Raw genomic sequence first — 22,409 nt, forward strand, 5'->3', positions numbered from 1 at the left:
AGTGCAGTCGTTTTGTTTCGCAAAGCAATTAAAAACGGCCAGATGCGAGAACGTGAATTTGCGAGTAGGCCTGAACACTTGTTAACCTCACCTCAGCAAGTCTTTCATTTAACCCACCGAGGGCAAGATAAAAGTATCCTAACAATTTGATGTTTTACCTTGAGTTTATAGTCAGAGAGAGTGTAGCATGTGGCCCGTGTTTGTTAGCTAACATTTTCTTTTTTTCCTTGGTCATATCGCTGCTGCAGGCCATACTAGCAGGCAGGCTGCGTAACAGAAAGTGAGAGATAAAGCCCGCCCTCAGAAACAACTGATAGGCAGGTCTTCAAAAATAGCACAGAGGCCAATCACTTGCCTATCAATCTCGCATGAAATCGACGATAGTGTCACTCCAGACCCCCCCCCCCGAAAAAAAAAACTCTTCGGATCTACACGATTCACATGAATGACATATTTTGATTCAAAAACGGCGAATTTCGCCGAAAGGTGACTAGTTTGCAGGTATGATGTAGGCCTAATCCCCCACACTCTACCCTGGGTTTTATATAGTATGTACTGGATCATCAGTGAAGCTGTTGTGATCCCAGACCATGTAGGCCCAATCCCCCACACTCTACCCTGGGTTTTATATAGTAGGGTACAACCGGGACGATTGAAACAGGGGACGAATGAAACATTCCGGTTTTCTCCGAGTGCAACGATGGTAGCGAGTCATCATTTGGACAAAACATAGAGCATATTAACCGCCGTTGCTCAGCCAAATGCCTTCCTGTTACGTCCTGGTATCACGGAGTTACAGGCGATAAACGATTTTTGATGGTCACAAGTTTACATCATTAGCGGTTTATTTTTTTTGATTATTAAAGAGTGTTTTTCATTTAAAGGTTTGCCTTCATGCTTATTCAGTAGAGCATTTAGTGCTCTCCCCAATCCCAGACGTTCACATTGCATGATTGTTTGTAATGGATGCAAAACAGCCTATAATGCTAGATGTCTATGGCGGGACGATTGAAACACCTGTTTCATTTGTCCCGACCAGTAAACCACATTTATTCTAAGTCAATGCACACATATCTGTGTTTATACTATATTTTATGCAGGTGAGACATGGAAAAGTAGTTTTACAAAGATGCAAATATATTTGGGGCTATCAGGTAGGGGGTCGAGTTTTGCCATGTTAACCTATGGAGACCGACGGCCTGTCGGTCATGAAGGGCACTTATTTGGATGTGTGGTGGCTTTAACCACGTAAAAACAGAGTGAAATAACATTTTGTACTATAGAAACATTATATAATTCGAAACATGCATTATTCTAGCTATATTAATGGTAAAGTGCATGCTATTTCCATAACCGCGAGATAAGCGCTTTACCATGACGTCAATGAGTTGTTAACAGACATGAACCAAGACATATAGCCCAGCAGCAATCTATCTAAAATAACACATACTTGAAGTACCATTCATGATATGTTGTCAAATATTGAAATTGTGGGAAGTTTACATTATTTAAGCTGTATGTTTCATTCGTCCCCCATGCTGTTTCATTCGTCCCAGCCAGGAGGGACGAATGAAACAAAACGCACGTTCGACTTCTCCTTAAATAACTCTTGAACGGTTTTGTTCAGAGCTGTAAATGCAACTGTATTCGACAGAAGATAGATGTAGGTTGCTAGAGACAAAATATTAATTTTCAGTGTTTTACGATGTCTTTGTAAATTACATTTAATTAAGAAGTGTTTCATTCGTCCCGGTTCTCCCCTATGTACTGGATCAACAGTGAAGCTGTTGTGACTCATACCATATACAGCAGGACAGAACTGTAAAGACCCCAGACACATATAGATAGATCCTGTTATCACATCCACACAAACACCCATAAACACATCCCATCTCATCAGCACACATATAAGCCACCACTCACATGTAAGGATCTGGCAGCTGCCTCTCAGCTACCTGAGATTCTGTGTTCTTGGGGAAAACAAAACACCAAATCACTCCCTCATCTCTGGACCCCATCAGATATTACAGCATTATGCACCTCTGGACCTCTGTTGGAACACACATCAGCACACCACACATACACTACTGGGTGGGAAATGTGTTGATGAGCCCAGTGTTTCACCCCCTCTGATCCTCTCCCACAATTAATTTCCTCTCCCTCCCCCAGGTGTTCAGGCCTTTAGTCCCTCTGTGATTGGACACATGTCTGATGGAAAAAAATGTTTTAACAACAATTGCCTCTACATATACGTAGTCTTGTGATATGTATTGGGTTTTATGATGTTTTGTGTTAAATTCACATGTTAATTACAAACTGTTGAAGTACAGAATTTGCTTATCATAGGACATGTGGAAATCACAACAAGAAAGATCATATTGTAACGTTCTCAGTTACTCGGACAGGAAACCACTTTCATAAACCAACATTTATTAGGTACAGCACTTGGTCGCCATTACGGGCTGCGACTTGCCAATATCAGTCGTTGTTTTTCCTAGAACTCCCGCGAACTCCACACAACAGATAAAACACATCACTGTAACTTTTCTGCTGCTCAGGCGTGCCCGCCCCCCCTGCAGCGCCTCTACTGGCAGTTAACATAAAACACAGCAAGGCACAGAGACAACACAATGCACACAAAACATTAACATAGACCCGAACTGCACATCAAAACACACCCAGGACGTTACACTACCCCCCCACCACAAAGTTCCTCGTCCTCGAGGGAACAAACAAAGTCCGCAAGACGCTGGGGTGGCCTCCTTCTCCTTTGTGGGCGTGACACAGGGGACAATGTGCTTAAATCAGGGGCTGGGGAAGTGGGTGGAGACCCGGGGGTCAAGGGGACAGGGTTGCCCCCACCTTGCACCTGCTTCGGTTGCTGACAGGGTTGTGGGGCCGGTAAAGGTGCATGGGGTGGAGAACGTGGTGTTCCGGTGACTTGGGGTGAAGCACTGCCCTGATAGGGTGCCAGTCTGTCTCTATGCAGTGCTACTTTCCTTCCTCTTGGCGGCAGCTGCACCCGATACACCACTTCCCCCATCCGCTCCAACACCCTGCAAGGCCCCATCCACTGGCTGTCAAGCTTCGGGCAACGCCCCTTCTTTCTTTGTGGGTTGTGCACCCACACCAGCTCTCCAGCTTGGAAATGCCTCCCTCGGGCCCTCATATCATAATTACGTTTTTGCCGCGCATTAGCGCTTTCCTGTTGCGCTCGGGCAAATTCATGAGCAGACTCAAGCCGATCCTGGAGCCTTCTTGCATACTCAGGGCCTGGGGAAACAGCAGGGGAGTCAGGGGGCCGCCCGAAAGCCAGCTCTGCCGGCGTGCGGAGTTCTCTCCCCAGCATAAGGAGAGCCGGGGTGCATGCAGTTGACTCCTGGACTGCTGACCGGCACGCCATGAGCACCAGCGGAAGATGCTCATCCCAGTCTCGCTGATGCTTCGAAGTCAAAATAGCCAGCTGCTGACCCAGTGTGCGGTGGAGTCTCTCTACCAAACCATCACTTTGAGGCCGTAATGGGGTGGTGCGCGTCTTTTTTATGCCCAGACGAGTGCACATAGCGGCAAACACAGCGGACTCAAAATTTCTCCCCTGGTCACTGTGCAGCGTGTCAGGCAGCCCAAACCGGCTGAATATGCCTCCCAGCAGGGCACCAGCAACTGTCTCTGCCTCCTGGTCTGGGAGGGCGTAGGCCTCAGGCCACTTCGTAAAATAGTCAATAGCAGAGAGAATGTAGACGTTGCCCTTATCTGTTCGCGGAAGTGGGCCCACAATATCGACAGCCACTCTCTCCATGGGGGCCCCTACTAGATGTTGCTGCAGTTGTGCATGTGACCGACCTGGTGGGCCTTTCCGCGCTGTGCACAGGTCACACCGCCGGCAAAAGTCTTCCACGTCCCTCCGAAGACGTCCCCAATAGCAGCTCTGGCGGAGCCGGCGGAGCGTCTTGGTCACACCGAAGTGGCCTGACCCCGGAGCTCCATGCACAGCCTGCAGCACAGCTGTCCTCAGGCCCCTGGGGACCACCAGCTGCCAACGCTCCTCCCCTGTAGCCGCCTCTTTCCACGCCCTCTGCAGCACGCCATCACTCAGGCGCAGCGCGTCGAACTTGGACCACAGCCCCTTAGTGGCCTGTGAGAATCTTGCCACCTCTTCCCACGAAGGTCTCTGCTGTGACTCCACCCACTGACGCACCGGCTGTAAGTCGGGGTCGACCTCTTGCTGCTGCCTCCATTCCCCGGCACTCACTGTCTGCAGCTCCCGACAGACAAACACCTCAGCCTGCCGTACCACCTGCTGCTGCTCTTCGCACAGTTCATGCTCACGACTGTCCCTTCGTTCGCAATAGCGGCAGCCGTCCGCTGCACACGGGCGACGGGAGAGTGAGTCTGCATTGCTGTGTTGTGCTCCTGCCCTGTGCACCACTGTGAAATCATAGGCCTGGAGCTCCTCCAACCACCTGGCGACCTGTCCCTCCGGCTCCCTGAATGACATCAGCCACTGGAGAGCTGAGTGGTCGGTTCTCACAGTGAAAGGCAGCCCACACAGGTAGTATTTGAAGTGGCGCACAGAAAGTACTACTGCCAGGAGCTCGCGACGGGTTACGCAGTAGCGCCTTTCAGCCTTGTTGAACACCCGGCTAAAATAGGCCACTACCCTCTCTCCGTCAGCACCCACCTGCGACAGCACTCCTCCGACGCCCACCCCACTGGCATCAGTGTCCAACATAAACGGGAGGGAAGGGTCAGCTGGGGCTAGCACAGGGGTATTGCTGAGGGCCCGGCGCAGCTGGACGAATGCCCCCTGGCATGCTTCTGTCCAGACAAACTCTCTGTCTTTCTGCAACAGCTGGAACAGAGGAGCAGCTATGCATGAGAAACCCCGTACAAATCTTCTATAGTATGAGGCAAGGCCCAAAAAACTTTTCACCTCCTTTTGCGTGGACGGGACAGGCCATTCAACCACTGCCTGCACTTTGTCCTGCACAGTGCTAATTCCCTCCTGCCCCACCCTGTGTCCCAGAAAAGTCACCTGGCGCTGCATAAAATGACACTTATCGGGATGGAGCTTCAGCCCGGCATCCCTGATTCTTCCCAGCACGCAGCGTAATGACATCAGGGCGGCGTCAAACGATGGTCCATGTGCCAGGATGTCGTCCAAATAGACCAGGCACTCCTGGCGTGGTATGCCAGTCAGCACCCGGTCCATTAGTCTGGCGAATGTTGCTGGCGCATTGCACAAGCCGAAACTGAGGACCTTAAATTGCCAAAGCCCACGCCCAGTGCAAAAAGCAGTCTTTGGTCTGGCGGACGAGGAGAGGGGAACCTGGTAATAGCCGGATCGGAGGTCCAGTGAGGAAAACCAGGCCGAGCCTGAGACTAGGTCCAGTGACTCGTCCACGCGGGGCAGTGGATACGAGTCTTTCTTTGTTACCCCGTTCAGTGGTCTGTAGTCAGAGCAGAGGCGCCACTCACCGTTCTTTTTGGGCACCATGACCACCGCCGCTGCCCAGGGGCTGTCTGATGGTTCGATGATGCCGGCCTGAAGCATGTTCCAGACAGCTTTGTCACATGCCTCTTGACGTGCCAGTGGAAGCCTGCGAGGCCGACACTTTATGGGGTAGGCGTCGCCAGTGTCAATCTCATGCTCCACCAGCTGTGTTCGGCCGACCTCATCCTCATTCAGTGCAAAGCTGTCCCTAAATTCAAATAAAAGCATCCATAACAGCTCCTGCTGATGTGAGTCCAGGCCATCACGGTTCTCCATCCAGATTTTCCGTATGGCAGACTGCGCCGCCCCCTCCTCTGGCTGGGGCAGCAGGGCCGTGGGGTGGCCCATGCTGATGGAGGCTGGCGCTGCAGGCAGGGGTGCCATGGTGTTGGGGTCTGTCGGAGATGGAGGAGGTTGCCAAGCCATGTCATGGTGGGGAAGTGGCGGGTTGAAGTGGAACTGTGGAGTTTTGGGGGACGTGAGTGTGACCTGGGGCTCTGCCGTAACAACTTCTCGTGCTGGCACAGTGGTGGGGGCAGCAGACGACGGCGTTGTGGCCGCCAACATGATGGCAGGCCCATCCTGGAATCTCAGCGTGCCTCCTCCTAGGTCCAGCTGGCAGCCTGTAGCCTTAAGAAAATCCAGGCCCAGTATGCACGGGTCTTGCACACCTGCCACCCACACTGGATGGCGGACAGCCCTGCCCCCCACAGTCACAGTCATCATGCCTTTGCCTTGCATCGGTGCCAGGCCGCCCGTGACTGTGCGCAGCTGCACAGTGGTGGGCTCTAACTGAGTAGTCCAGCCTGGCACCACATCAGGTCTTATGAGTGTTACTGTGGATCCCGTATCCACGAGGGCAGAGCAGGGGACCCCCTCTACAGTCACTGGGACGTGGCAAAAGTCCCCAACACATGTCCGTCCCACCACTACCACTGACCCCGGGGAAATGTTGTCGTCTGCTTCTGGGGAAAGTAGGGCCTGACTTCCCCGGCTGTGCTGTTGGGCCCCTCCTGTAGACGACGAAGAGGAGGAGGATGAGGTTGGGGTCCGCACAGCCTCCCCTATGCGGACCCCGCACCGTTTCCCGGGCCCGTGGAAGCTTTTGGGCACTGCCTGAGGAGGTGTCCTGGTTGTCCACACCCCCAACACAGCCTGGGTGATGTGCGCGGGGCACGGGTTGTTTGGAGAGACATAGCCCGTATCAGTTCAGTTATCTCAGTTGCCCACGCTGGCTTCTCCCGGCCTGGGCTGGTGCCCATCGCCACTCTAGTTGTAGGCATTCCCTCACTGCGGCTACTTCCAGCTGACACGCCCCACACAATCTCTCTCTCCACCGCTAATTCCAAAGCAGTCTGCAACGATCGTGGATGCTCCAGCTGCACATGCACACGCAGCTCAGTGGGTGACAGAGCTCTGATGAACTGGTCTCTTGCCAACTCACTTTGCACATCAGGTGGCATGTGTGCATATGCTCGCCTAGTAAGGCTCTCTATATCATTGGCCAAGACTCGCAGGTGCTCCCCTGGGAGCCTACATCGACTGCTGAGTTCATTTTTCAGTAGGTCAGGCTGTACACACTGTCCAAAGCGCCTCTTCAGTGCCCCCACTAAAGCCTCATAATCATGCCTGTCTTCTGGGCTAAGCAGCAAAAGGCATTTTAATGCATCGTCTGTGAGGCACATAGCAAGCTGTAGTGCTTTCTCTCCCTCTGTCCATTCACCCGCGTGAGCGAGCAACTCAAACTGTGCATGGAATGCCTCCCAATCTGACTTACCCCCATACTTGGGTGTTTTCAATGGGGATGCGGTGTTATGGGCGGCGCCATGCCTGTTGTTATGGTCCCGAGGCTTCGCACGGGCACCTGCAGCCATGCCAGCATCAGCAGCCATCCTCGCAGCCGAATCCCTAATGCGAGCTCTTGCCTGCTCCATCCTCTCTGACCATTCGCCACTTGCTCCCTCCTTCTTCACATTCGCGTTCGAAAAATACTTCTCCATGCCGCTACGTTACGTCTCACACAGTAGCGCGACTGGTCTGCCAACTTAGCTAAACGGATAGGTAACTACTAGCATATAAATCAGTCCATGAACACTTGCCTTCCGAGCGTAATTGCTTAACTTCTGACACCAGTTGTAACGTTCTCAGTTACTCGGACAGGAAACCACTTTCATAAACCAACATTTATTAGGTACAGCACTTGGTCGCCATTACGGGCTGCGACTTGCCAATATCAGTCGTTGTTTTTCCTAGAACTCCCGCGAACTCCACACAACAGATAAAACACATCACTGTAACTTTTCTGCTGCTCAGGCGTGCCCGCCCCCCCTGCAGCGCCTCTACTGGCAGTTAACATAAAACACAGCAAGGCACAGAGACAACACAATGCACACAAAACATTAACATAGACCCGAACTGCACATCAAAACACACCCAGGACGTTACAATATGATGATTGTGAAAACAATACATTTTGCAGTGTAAGTCTATGAGAAAGAAAACATCAGGGAATATAGCCTTAATGTACAAGTGTATAGTTTATACAGTCCAAGGTAATGTACCCTACCGTCTCCATAGAATGTTGTCCAACAGAACACTCTAAAACAATCTGAACCCAGATCAGAATGTTGAACACATCTGTGTTCTGTGGGAGAGCAAAGACTCACCCTGAGTGCTGCATGTGTGCAGTGAAGCTGATGTGTGTGTCTAAACGTATGTGATGTTGGTGGCAGGGGTAGACGTGTAGGTGATAATGAAAATAAATAATTATGCAGATTTATGTTGGTGATGATGTATCATGTCATTTGTCTTGTCCAGCAGGTTTCAAATTAACATTCATAAACTATTTTGGGAAAGTAACATTCTAGCAAATATATATTTTCAGAAGGACATTAATATCTATTAGGATAGGACTTTTATCTGTTCTTGATATTTTAACCTAAACTGCATTGCTTAATGGCCCATTCCCTCTAGGCATCCAGGGAGGCAAATCTCCACTGGGTAAAAGAAGGTGTACAGGGCATCCTAAATGCACCCAAGCTAGCGACTGTTGTGTAGCATTGAATACTTTCTGTCCACACTGAATCTGTTAAATATGCCCTTCTATTGCATCATGATGAATGAATATTTCTCATATTTCTCATGATTATGAATATTTCTCATTCAAAACAGCAGAGCAACACGAGCAACAGAAATAACATAGAGACGGTTGCATCACGCTGCACTGCAGCACGTTGTGTACAGTTAGGACATTCACACTGAACACAATGTAATGAAACTGAGTTTGTTGCTAACGCTCACTCACATCACATGCAGTTGGATCTGGTGTTAGTCTGAGATGGGATCATGGGCAGGTGATCAAGCCTGGCAGAGAAACCAAGTTAATGGTTCCATTCAATGACCAGTGTTGGGGAGTAACGGAATACATGTACCGGCGTTACGTATTCAGAATACAAATTATGAGTAACTGTATTCCGATACAGTTACAAGTTAAATAGTTGGTATTATAGAATACAGTTACATTGTTGAAATCAATGGATTACATGACGATACTTATCTGTTTCATACACTGTAAAAAAAAACTCTCTGAGTTTACTTAAAAAAACAAGTCAACACATTTCACTAGCTTTTTTGAGTAATTTCAACTTGACAGTGAAGAACTCAAATAATCAAGTTAAATCAACAAATGCTCCCAACTTGAAATATCTAGTAATGCCAACTTAGTATTGTGAGTAAGGTGGACTTACAGTAGGTTAGCAACTCAAAAATTCAAGTTGAATCAAGTGCTTTTAACTTGAAATATCTAGTAATGCCAACTTAGTATTGTAAGTAAGGTGGACTTACATTAGGTTGGCAACTCAAAAATTCAAGTTGAATCAAAAGTTCTTCCAACTTAAAAAAACAAGTCAACACATTTCACTAGCTTTTTTGAGTAAGTTCTACTTGACAGTGAAGAACTTAAATAATCAAGTTGAATCAACTAATACATTGACTCTAACCAAAAACAAGTCTAAATAACAACTCAAAAATCCAAATGGATCAAACAATGTTTTTATTTTTAGCCAGTTTGAACACCCCTGACCTACAGAATTATTGGCACCTCTGCTAACGCTGACTAAAAAGAGGAATATAAAATCATCTTTTGGAAATTGATCTTAATGCCTTAAGTAAAAAAATGAGGGAATATCCAACATTTAAGGACACCAATTTTCTTTGTGAATGAATAATGTATCATAAATAAATAAATGTTCTTCCTTAAAATACAAGGGTCATAAGTATTGGCACCCCATGTCATGCAGGAGTCCGCATAGGTAGGCCAGTGCAGATGGAAGATCCTTGATGTCCTGTAGAACAACAGTCTCTTCCAGGACAATGGCGATATTGGTGACAGTGTCCGGTGCTTTCATGGCGAGGTCGTCTTCAATGACGGTCAAGATTCCAATTTTCATGCCTCTAGTGCTCCTCAGCATCTGCATCCTTGGTGGAAAAGCACAGAACTACATCACTAAAAATGAATTAAAAGACAATGGTTCTCCGCACGTGTGCCTTTTAGCGACAATCTGGTGCAACCAGGCCACGACAGATAATGTATAGTATAAGTATAAGTATATATACTCTTTTGATCCCGTGTGGGAAAGTTGGTCTCTGCATTTATCCCAATCCGTGAATTAGTGAAACACACACAGCACACAGTGTACACACAGTGAGGTGAAGCACACACTAATCCCGACGCAGTGAGCTGCCTGCATCAACAGCGGGGTTAGGGGCCTTGCTCAAGGGCACTTCAGCCGTGCCTACTGGTCGGGGTTCGAACCGGCAACCCTCCGGTTACAGGTCCGAAGTGCTAAACAGTAGGCACGGCTGCCCAATGTAAAGAGAAGGAGAGCCGGTGCAGCTCAGATGTCTTCTTAATTATTTTTTTACTTAAAGCAACACAAAAGAGTTTTTTGAACCTTAAAATAATGTTTCCAAAATCGTTTCAGTGGTTCATCAACTTGTAACAGGGTGAACGGCACTTCTGCTTTCGCTTCGCAGCCCTCTATCGGCTATAACCACACTATGTAAGTTTGCCAGATCGGGTAGCGGATCTGTAGTTCGATGGAATGAGACATAAGAAACTACAAATTTGACTTGCGTTTGATGTCACAATACATCGTACTTTCATAAATCATGCAACATATTCTACCTTGTCTGTGGACATTGTTATTTGTAAAGCCGGTGCTGGATAAACAAACAGCGTGCGTGCGACAGAGGGAAAGTTCTTTGGTGTTGCTTTAAGGCGAGACACTACAGGTGAATAGGGTAACATTTTTAACTAGCAGGTATCACTATGAAACTTTCCCAGTAGATTACTTACATTAATATGAGAAAAAAATTTTTTCTGTAATTTAGTGTTTACATATGCAAATTAGGCAGTATCTAATTAAATATGCGATAATTTGCATACATTTTCATTTGAGTTCCCTAATTGTGAAGTGTTTGTGCTTCCTACTTTTGTGTGTCGCAAAGTTTTGTACAGTACATTGCCAATGCTATGGTCGCAGCCTACAAATGGACAAGTTATAGCTTCACCACGACGTAAATGTCCTCCAAGATGTTTAAAAAAGTCCACTGCACTACAATTACATTGGAATGTACATTATTGACAACTGAATGTAGTTTCGACCTGAGGTGATTTGTCTTTTGCATGGTACCGTGCCAAAATAAATTTGAATGTACCTGAAGTCTTAAAGATGCACACGCACTGGGGGTAGAGGCAGAGCCAGCTTTTTCCCTGGTGACCGTGATGAAGCCTGTAATGGGTCAGGAGGGTCTCTACATCCAGGTGAGAAAATGGACACTTACATTGCATAGCAACAGAAGAGTCTGCAACAACAAACAAGAGTAGAAAATTATTTTTTTTATATAGGTTTGTAGTGCAGTGGACTTTTTTAAGCATTTTGGAGGACATTTACGTAATGATGAAGCTATAACTTGTCCATTTGTTGGCTCTGATCAAGCATTTTTTAAGGGAGCGCGATCGGCGAATGTGGGGTTGCCATTGTTTTATGTGCGCTGGATTCTATTAACATATGTTGCATTAAAATTACATTGCCATTTAATTTTTTTCAACCTATATGCAGCGCCTCTGCAGATCGAGTGGCAGCAGTTGCAAGACATTGCTAAAAACTTTGGGCGGGAGTGAGGTTTAATCAGGGGTTTAGCTTACTCCACAGTGAGCTACAGTAGCTATCCTCGCTGGCATCCAATACAAAGGTATTTCTATAAAGGTGAATATTTTAGGAACATACATGTTTTCAGCAAAACAGGGAAATAGCTAACCAGACAATTATACTATTGCATTGCCTTGATAATTGAGCTATAGCAGCTAATTGAGCTGTACGGCTATCACTAGTTGTGGAATTTAGCCACTAAGATTAGCTAGCAGGCTAGCTTAGCCTAATAGCTACCATTTCAACAACACCACTATTTGCAAGAACGTTCCTTGCTGACATCCATTTTACACAAAGTTGTTCCTGAAAGTGAATGTTTTAGGAACATCCTTGTTCAGCATTACCGGTTATGTCTTCCCAGAACATTGCAAGCTTCTACCATTCAGTCATAACTAGCACTAGACATCACTAATGTTAGCTAGTGATAGCTGCTAACGGAATGTGGGCAGTCAGATCAGCTTAGCTAAAGCAACACGACACCGAGAAAGACTGACTATCATAACAATTGGATATTGGATAAAACGAAATGCCTTACTTACCTTTGACAATGCTGTTGTCATTTGCTCCACGCTGCATACAGGTAGGGAAGGTGTCTGGCTTCTGTCCTCCTGACAAATTCAAGCCGCAGCCCGCAGGTCGCCTTGATACGTTAGGAAACAATGCGCTTGCGTCAACTTGACTAAGAAGTTCAGTGAACTTTGGGAAACTTCTCTCTTATAGATACTTAATTATACAAGTTGAGTCAACTCAGTTTCTTAAGTTTGTTAGGTGAAATTCCCAAATTAGTTGTGAAAACTTGTTATAATGAGTTTTACTACACTATTTGATTTTTTGAGTTCTGTTTAGTCAGAAAAGTTATTTGGCAGTACTAAAGGCAAGTTGTATTTTTTACAGTGTACGTTTGTTCACTCTCTAAATAAATTAAGGCAACTCCATTTCCCAGAAGCTCCTGAAAGCTATGATGAAATTGTTTACATGTTTAAATCCAAGCTGCCGTCTTGCACTAGCCTCAAAACAGCCAGCGCGCATTATGGAAGTGTCATCGGAGACTCTGAAATTACTGTTTGCACAGCAAATTGAGTAAAGTAAGTGGAGGTAACTCCTATTCCTCACAGATCGTGGTTCCTGAAGTCTGTTCAAAGGATATTTTCCCAAGTATTAATAGCTCAGGCTACTTCAGCCAATCGGTTACACGTTTGCTAAGCAATAAGCAAAGCCTAGTTCACGTATTGATTTAGACCTACAGTAGGCTACAATCAAACCAATCTCTAAAAAAAAGTTTTTTATTCTAACTTAAAATAGCTTTATAGATTATTATTTTTTCTAGATCTACATTTACGTTTTAAAATGAATTATATGGTGCAGCCTCTGAAGAATTATTCTTGCGAGTAGGCCTACCATATTTTAACGCGCGGTTTTTGATTGTCATTACGCGATCACGTTCATTTTGAGAGCACTGATATACAGTAGCCTAGCCCATAGTGTTTACATTTACAGGTCATTTGCGCTCCACCTGTCATATGCGCCCCTCACATGTAGCCTAGGGTTGATGCCACCAAAAAATCTCACAGGCACACCTTAATTAGGGTAGACTGAGTACAGTTGAGACATACGTACAGTTGAGACACCTTAAATATCTTGCTTGCACAGCAAGTCCAAGTTGTGATTTTTGCTATGCACATGCGTATTAGTGCCCTCTTTGATCATGGAAAATTTGAACGATACAAGGATCTCCCATCCAAGGATATCGGCAATTTTTTTTTCCAAAGTAAGAATTTCACTTCACCATGCACCTTCGACAATGAATAGCTCATTACACTTATGTTGCTGTTAAACGTAACTGGTATCATTACAAACATTATTCTGTGTATATTTTGGCATATTTTATTGCATTGTGTCATGTAAGGTCGTTGCAAAATCTAGAGAAATGTGTGAGGTGGTCAGCGGGGGGACAATTGAGACACACATTGGATCGATAATTTCTGGCTACGCCCTTAAAGTAGCTTATTTATTTGTTTATTTTAATTAGCCTAGTCGCCTGCTGTAGTTTTAATGGTCACTTTGCTATTTTAAAGTTGTATCAGGTAGCTTAGTTTACTCAGGTAGTTAGTTGACTTTACATTCTCCTATGTGGGCCTAACACTTCAGCCATTTGGAACAGAAGAACACACCAGAATAGGCCTGTTTAGTAGTAGGCCTAAGCATGATTTGATGGCTGCATTCCTACACTTATAAAATGCAATTCAATGCGGAAGTAATCTAAGTATTCAGAATACGTTACTCAGATTGAGTAACATAACGGAATACGTTACAGATTACATTTTTGGGCATGTATTCTGTATTATGTAACGGAATACGTTTTGAAAGTAACCCTCCCAACACTGTCAATGACACTCCATATGACAAACATGTAATGAAGACATCATTTATCATACTAGCTGTGTAGAATCACATTACTCATAACAATTATTTTACATCATTCTACTAACAGACACATCACAATAATTTAACAGCCCACAGACACCTGAGTTATTTTCCAATAATATATCAAAATAAAAAACAAAAAATGGTACAGCCAAAATACATATCAAAACTTCCATCCATTTCCTTACATTTAAATCCCCTATAATCCTTTATTTTGAAAAAATAAACTCTTTCTGCCTCACAGAGACACATACATTTAAAGAAAGCATAAAACACATCATTATAGCATATTAAAGGAGTTGTCCACATTTAAACGCATTACACTTTTAGTCAGATTTAACTAATTGCATTTACATTGACATATATTCTTATAGCAATTAGTGCTGCCGCGATTAGTCGACTTAGTCGACCTAATCGACCATGAAAATTAGTCGACGGCAATTTTTTCAGTCGAAGAGTCGTTTTACTATTGACCGCCTATTTATTTTTGGTCTCACACGGCTGTAATGTTATATTAACTCTATGTTATTAACTCTTGAAAAGTACAATGACTGTCTTTGGATGTTAAACAGGCTACTAAGACTTTGGCATGTTTTAAACCCCACTATGCACGCAAGTGTTAACGCCAGCAGCAAAGCTGCGTGCCTGCCTGCTTTCAGCGCAATTAATTATTAGGCAGAGCTAAGTGGGGGGAGCTAAGCTAGTAGGTTACGCTAGTCCAGACTCTGACTAATATAGTAGTCTATTGTGGAAATTGAAATAAATGAAGTGAAGTGTCTCACGTTGACAACGCAACGGCGTGTCATTACTGTAATGAATACAAAAAACGTTAAACATGCCGCCGCCCGTGATATCAACAATCAAGGTGCGCGTCATTTCCCATGGTCAATAAGTCACGACGCATATTTTTTTAGCGTTCAAGCCAACTGATAAAGTGAAGTAACCTAGGGGCTGTATTTTGGGCTGTATTTTGGGTCACCAGCGCATGGCGTAAAGTTCGTTATTCACCGGCGCGAAGTTGAATTCGTTATTTTGCACCTTTATTTTTTAAGCATTGCGCCCAGGGGTGTGGCAATTAACAACCTAGGGAGGGACCTGGCGCATTGTCTAAAAATTGCTATCATACACCACCTAAACCTGGTCAGAAGTCAATGGCGAGTTGTTCATATGCTATTTTAAGAGCGCATGTCAACAGTCATATTGGCAGGTGCACGCACCATCCTTCTATCATTCATGAACGCACACCAGCGCACGTCCATGCAAAGCATTACAAATTGCACGATTACAATGGTAAACATAATTAGAATAAAGATATTACGAAATACTGTACATCTCATGATGAGTAGTTATTCACCATCATTTGCAAATTGGTAATGACGGTTAAAAGTGATTAGGGGAGAGGCGAGACACGTATGGAGCACAGCTGAAGACACTGTCACGAGATATAAGCAACTCCTCTGCAGGATAAATGTTGTTTTATTCAGTCATTTGAGCAACATTAGGGTAAGTGTTGCTTTTTCCAGCCTATGTTTTCGATGGTAACCCATTGTCAGTCAATAGTGAAAGTAACTGCATATAACTGTCTTGTCGTTGACTGACTCCTTGGTGAAGTTAGTTTCACTTTGTCAATGAGTTCAAATAATAGACGAGTGCAAATGCGTGAAGGATATGCTAGGTTTTAGTAAAGCATGGTTTAAGAATGACTATTCCATACGGTCTCGCAAGCAGCCTCCTTCAAATGCGCCTTTGAATGCCAAAATACCGATGCATTTATTTGACATATCGCGCGTTGCGCCGTTAAAGGGAATGACAGGTGTTATTCTCATTGGTTTAAAATGATGTTACGCCCCAAACACACCCATATGACTGATTAAAAGACCCAGGAACACCTTGTTACGCCATGCGCTCCACTTTTGAGAACGAAACCCCTCCCAATGTGAACTGGACATCCTACTAAATTTGAATAGACTTTTGACGAGTGACGATGCACTTTAGAATGTCATGATAGGGCCCTCTGGGTCACCAGCGCATGGCGTAAAGTTCGTTATTCACCGGCGCGAAGTTGAATTCGTTATTTTGCACGATTATTTTTTAAGCATTGCGCCCAGGGGTGTGGCAACTAACAACCTAGGGAGGGACCTGGCGCATTGTCTAAAAATCGCTATCATACACCACCTAAATCTGGTCAGAAGTCAATGGCGAGTTGTTCATATGCTATTTTAAGAGCGCATGTCAACAGTCATATTGGCAGGTGCACGCACCATCCTTCTATCATTCATGAACGCACACCAGCGCACGTCCATGCAAAGCATTACAAATTGCACGATTACAATGGTAAACATAATTAGAATAAACATATTACGAAATACTGTACATCTCATGATGAGTAGTTATTCACCATCATTTGCAAATTGGTAATGACGGTTATAAGTGATTAGGGGAGAGGCGAGAGACACGTATGGAGCACAGCTGAAGACGCACTGTCACGAGATATAAGCAACTCCTCTGCAGGATAAATGTTGTTTTATTCAGTCATTTGAGCAACATTAGGGTAAGTGTTGCTTTTTCCAGCCTATGTTTTCGATGGTAACCCATTGTCAGTCAATAGTGAAAGTAACTGCATATAACTGTCTTGTCGTTGACTGACTTGGTGAAGTTAGTTTCAATTTGCCAATGAGTTCAAATAATAGACGAGTGCAAATGTGTGAAGGCTATGCTAGGTTTTAGTAAAGCATGGTTTAAGAATGACTATTCCATACGGTCTCGCAAGCAGCCTCCTTCAAATGCGCCGTTGAATGCCAAAATACCGATGCATTTATTTGACATATCGCGTGTTGCGCCGTTAAAGGGAATGACAGATGTCATTCTCATTGGTTTAAAATGATGTTACGCCCCAAACACACCCATATGACTCATTAAAAGACCTAGGAACACCTTGTTACGCCATGCGCTCCACTTTTGAGAACGAAACCCCTCCCAATGTGAACTGGACATCCTACTAAATTTGAATAGACTTTTGACGAGTGACGATGCACTTTAGAATGTCATGATAGGGCCCTATGTGGTAAGACGCGCAAAGTACCTGTAGCCTACTTGTTTTGAACATGCTGATGTTAGGCTCATTTGCAAAGTCCTCAACTCCTGTCGCCTTTCAAAGTCCAGCGTTTTTCAAACTATGGGCCGCGCGGACCAGCACAGGCCGTAACGTGGACATTGCTGGTCCGGAGCCGCGGAGTGAAATTATTCCCGGGGCTTCGTCTGATAATTTGCTGCGTAATTGATCAAGGAACCGCGGACCGACAGAAAAAGAAAACAAACTTTTCTGCAATCAGTATGAATTACTTGCTAATTTGGTGTCATCAAACATAGAGGCATACAATTAAATGGTGGTATGAGCGTTCATTCAATGCGCGAGAGAAACTGAAACCACTTGATAACGTTGGTAGCAAATCTCCAATTCAACCTATTGGAAAGCTATTTAATTATGAAACTACATTTAATAGAACAATGTGGATTTATGCAGCTTCCATAAAAACAGAGCACAGACTATAATACACTATCTAGAGTATTGTATAGTCAAATTTGAATAACGTGGCCAAAAGCTTGTGGCATAATTAAATATGTAAATATTCTTTCCATTTGCCTACCAGTATATGATGCTTGCATGAGGGAAACATCCCAAAACGATGACACCCATATAATTGCTGTTGTTTTGAGAAGTATTTATCATGCAACCATGCAAAAGCAATGGAACTATTCTAATTATATTTTACATTAGTAAAGCAGTCCTCTGATGTGCATGTTTTCAAACTTTTTGTGAACAATGTTAGCACTTTAAACACTGGCTGCTTTGAAGTGCATGTATAACAATATAGCATAACAATAATAATTGTGATGTGATATAATGATAATTTGATGGGGGGTGGGTGCCTTCAAAGAAGTCTATCAAAGGTCTGACATTACTGTAGATCTGAAGGTAGCATTTTATATGGGTGGTTTTTTTTTTTAATACATAATGTTTTTGAACAGTTTACTTACAGTAATACAGCTTCTAACAAAAGTAGGGTGATATATATTTTACGTTTTCCCTTTAGTTGAGTTCAAAATAAAACGTACACAACAAAATAACAAACACTTGATTTAAAAAAAAAATAGTCGTTTAGATTAGTCGACTAATCGAAAAATTAGTCGAAAGATTAGTCGTTAGAAAATTAGTCGTTAGTGGCAGCACTAATAGCAATAGAACAGAATAAAGGGTAGTTTCCAAGGCGTACATTCTGAGATGTTACTGACCACTTCTGGTCAGATTTAGGGAGTTGCCAACCTTGGCAAGTAGCCTAAAAATCTAGACTTCCTAGCAGCAGCAAATGTAATTTGCAGCCAGGGTCGTCTAGCAACTCTCCGTTTGGCTTGCAAGCTGGAAAAACCAAACTCTAGTCAGGCCAATCACATTGTGTATAGAGTCGGTGAGCATAACATAAATGACTGAAGAGTTGTGACGGTTCCGCGTGAAATCCCTGCTTCTTGAAAACAAAGGAGATGGCTGCTGCTGCTGGTAAACAGCAGTCTTTCGAATTGGCTTTGGCCGTGACTCTTAAAGACCTGGAGTTAAGCTTTTATTTGAGAAGAGATCAAAGAATGGCACTGAAGTCATAGCTATAGCGCTATCCTATTGTGTGCAGAGGGAATTTGAAAGACAACCGTTTATCCTGCCCCTCGGATTGAGTCCTGCGAATGGTGAGGTCCCTGACCCAACATCTTGGGTCTGGCTCATCAGGCTACTTGGCAACTTTATAGCCCAAATTCCTTCAGCTCATCATAAGTCTCCATTCATTTACGGGCAAGTGTGTTGCACCTACCAATATGGCAGCCGCGTTGACATATTCCTTCTAATAGGACTCAATGGACAATGCGGCATCGGAATCCATGTTTATATATCTATGCATTCACAGATCACATCCAGTCATGTAACATGTTTATTCCACTGCTTGGTTGAATTTCCCATTTTCCCTAATTTAGAACGTGATGTATGCAGGGTGGTAGCACTTTGTGATGAATGTCAATATTAATACATTTTAGATCAATTCATAGTTGATGGTACATATAATTTCAGTTGTTTTGGCAGTTCCACACCAATAAATGGCTTTAATACACTAAGTGTCAGACATATAAATTATTGAAATACCTAAATCCCCAAATTATACTTGCATAGTTGTAGCCTATTGCATTCATTGTGTCTACACTTGAGATAAATAAGTTTGTTTTTTCTTTTATCACAGACACATATATTGGTAGATGTTTTTTCTTTTCCTTGACATGTTTCGACGTATACTTCCGTCTTCATCAGAAGGTCACACGGTGGAGTAGTGTGACGTGTTTTTATCAGCTGATGTTGTTACGGAGGTGAGATCCACCTGTCAGTTTTTTGACAGGTGGACCACTGCAAACGAGAGAACCATATCATGGATTGGGACAATGCTAGAGTCATTAAGCAGGAGAACAACCGATACCACCGCTGGATAAAGGAGGCGATTGAAATAAGAAAGCGGAGCCCAAAGACGATGAACAGAGATGAGGGAGCATATATGCTCTCCCATACCTGGAGTGCCGTCCTGGGGGGCGGCGGACTGACAGCAGGAGGTGTGGTCCATGATATGGTTCTCTCGTTTGCAGTGGTCCACCTGTCAAAAAACTGACAGGTGGATCACACCTCCGTAACAACATCAGCTGATAAAAACGTGTCACACTACTCCACCGTGTGACCTTCTGACGAAGACAGAAGTATACGTCGAAACATGTCAAGGTAAAGAAAAAAACATCTACCAATATATGTGTTTGTGATAAAAGAAAAAACTTATATATTTGCATAGTCTGTCCTTTTTCAACTGTACCCTCTTCACACACACACACACACACACACACACACACAAACACACACACACACACATAATTAAAGAACATTTCTGGTGCTGGAACACTGCTTGCTTTCTCTTATATTCGTAACACACAGCACCAGTAAATGTGTACATCACTCTACATAACTAACATAACACACATGTTAAAAGCCCCTCTTGCCTGTGCACTGTGTAGAAAAGGGGAGACAGGGAAACAGATCAGTATGTGTCTTTACATCAGGGCCTTGACTCCCCTTATATGCTAAAGCATCTGTTCGCAGATGAACCTTGCAAAACCGGTTTGATGTTCTGTGTCTGAAAAGCCAGGCATCTGAGGCATGCTGAAACACGGCCTTTACCAGAACACATGAGTGCTGTTCTCATATCTCCACACCCTCACATGAGCTGTTCTGATATCTCCACATCCTCACATGAGCTGTTCTCATATCTCCACACCCTCACATGAGTGCTGTTCTCATATCTCCACACTCTCACATGAGCTGTTCTCATATCTCCACACCCTCACATGAGTGATGTTCTCATATCTCCACACACTCTGCTGTATCTGTGTGATAAGTCAAATTAAGAACAGAACAGTCAAATTAACCCTTGCAAGGTGTTCAGGTCTGTGGGACCTGTTTTCAATATTTGCTAAAAGAAAAAATAAGCTAAGTCAAACACATTGGCCTTTGCTCATTTTCTGTGAAGAAGATGAAACATAACTTATTTTCAATGACTACACATGGTACTCCCCCCCCACACACATAACTATACTTAATAGGTGTTCGGGTCTACTGGACCAGAGTGTAATAAGTGTAGGTACTACGTACCTTAACTGTGTCCTCCTCCTAACTGGTCCTGCTGTTTGTGTGTCTGTCTGTGTGTCTGTATGTTTGCGTGTCTGAGTGCAGGTGTCTGTGTGCGGGAATGTTGTTACATTTCAATCCTTTTCACCTGTTCTGATTCTTAGTTCTAAGAAATAATCAAAAATAATGATCAAAAATCTTGTTTCTATTTTTTCACCTTTTTAATAATTGAATTTCTTCATTTCACAAATAAAAATCTCAAAAATAAAACGAAAAATGATCATATGATCATAAATGTGATCTCACAGGGGTAAATTGCAAATATAAACCATAAATGATGTCTGTATCATTGGTAATTGAGCTAAAGTAAACATCTGTTAAGTATTTTTACATAAATTGTTATGGCTGTATTGATTTAAAAGCCTAATAATGTGGTGGGTCCTCCATACCCGGGAACATCTGCTGTGTAATAAAAATATGAACACCTTACAAGGGCCATTACTTTATGACCACAGACCAGTGGTGCTTACACCAGACCAGTGGTGCTTTAACACCGGACCCAGTGGCTCTTAACATACCACACTGATCTGAACGGCAGAGACTCGAGCATACCACGGGCGGGCCTGGACGGGCCTAGGCCCGTCTACTTGTCAGTCTTGCCCGTCCATTTAGAGGGCTTTCTTTCGTTTACGTTCACCATTTAAAAAAGTCAACACTCTGCTGAGAGCTCAAGAATCAGTCAAATCGCGAACAGCCAACAGCTCCGTTTAATTGTCAGGTGTGATGAAATGCGTTCATATTCCACTTTTTATGTTATAAACGTTGCATGCCTAGGGAAAAGGCTTTGCAGTAAAATTGTCCTATGGTCAATTTGTTGCTTCAATTTGTGTTTTATGTGATGCACCGATGCTGGGTGCATGCAGTTTTGCGCAGTTTAAATGTTTAGCTGACTGCGTAATTTGGCATTTTCGTTCAATAAGTTCCACTTTTCATGTCATGAATGTAACATGCCTATGATAAGCCCTCCGGTACCCTCCAGTTCGATCCCCGACCAGTAGGAACGACTGAAGTGCCCTTGAGCAAGGCACCTAACCCCTCACTGCTCCCCGAGCGCCACTATAGCAAGGCAGCTTACTGCTCCGGGTTAGTGTGTGCTTCACCTCACTGTGTGCTCTGTGTGTTCACTAATTCACGGATGGGATAAATGCAGCGGCCAAATTCCTTGTATACGCAAGTATACTTGGCCGTGAAACCTGTTTTACTTTTAATACATTCATGCATTGTTTTGCTCCAGTTGAAAATGTTTCTGTGTAATTTGTCAGCTGTGATCAAAAGCGTTCAATGAATTCCACTTTCATGTCATGAATATAACATGCCTATGATCACTGTTTGTATGGGGTATCTAATCTAGGCCTCTCTTATGTTCAATCAAATTGGCTTTGCCCATCCGTTTTTTTCTGTGCCCACCATTTCAACATTTCTGGCTACGCTTCTGGACTCGAGACTCCTGATAGAAAACATGACCCCTGAGGCTCAACTATCATTGTCCATAGATTCATAGCGCAGAATATATTTCATA

The 22,409-nt window shown here is 44.1% G+C and overlaps 2 long non-coding RNA genes across 2 annotated transcripts in view; both read right to left on the minus strand.

Annotated features, from left to right (window-relative positions):
- Nucleotides 1–22,409, minus strand: part of LOC143106365 (uncharacterized) — an 87,104-nt gene that overhangs the window by 39,036 nt on the left and 25,659 nt on the right. The window lies entirely within an intron of this gene.
- LOC143106108 (uncharacterized) lies at nt 9,091–12,565 on the minus strand. The gene is made up of 3 exons (XR_012983626.1): nt 12,246–12,565; nt 11,213–11,359; nt 9,091–9,970 (listed from the first exon to the last, which is right to left on the minus strand). It is a non-coding gene; the product is annotated as an uncharacterized LOC143106108 (long non-coding RNA).

The sequence above is a fragment of the Alosa pseudoharengus genome, unplaced genomic scaffold (assembly GCF_046254945.1).
Source record: "Alosa pseudoharengus isolate Yale_2024_CS ecotype anadromous, Long Island Sound unplaced genomic scaffold, YU_APseudo_1.1 YU_APseudo_1.1_scf_6, whole genome shotgun sequence".
NCBI classification, from domain to species: domain Eukaryota; kingdom Metazoa; phylum Chordata; class Actinopteri; order Clupeiformes; family Clupeidae; genus Alosa; species Alosa pseudoharengus.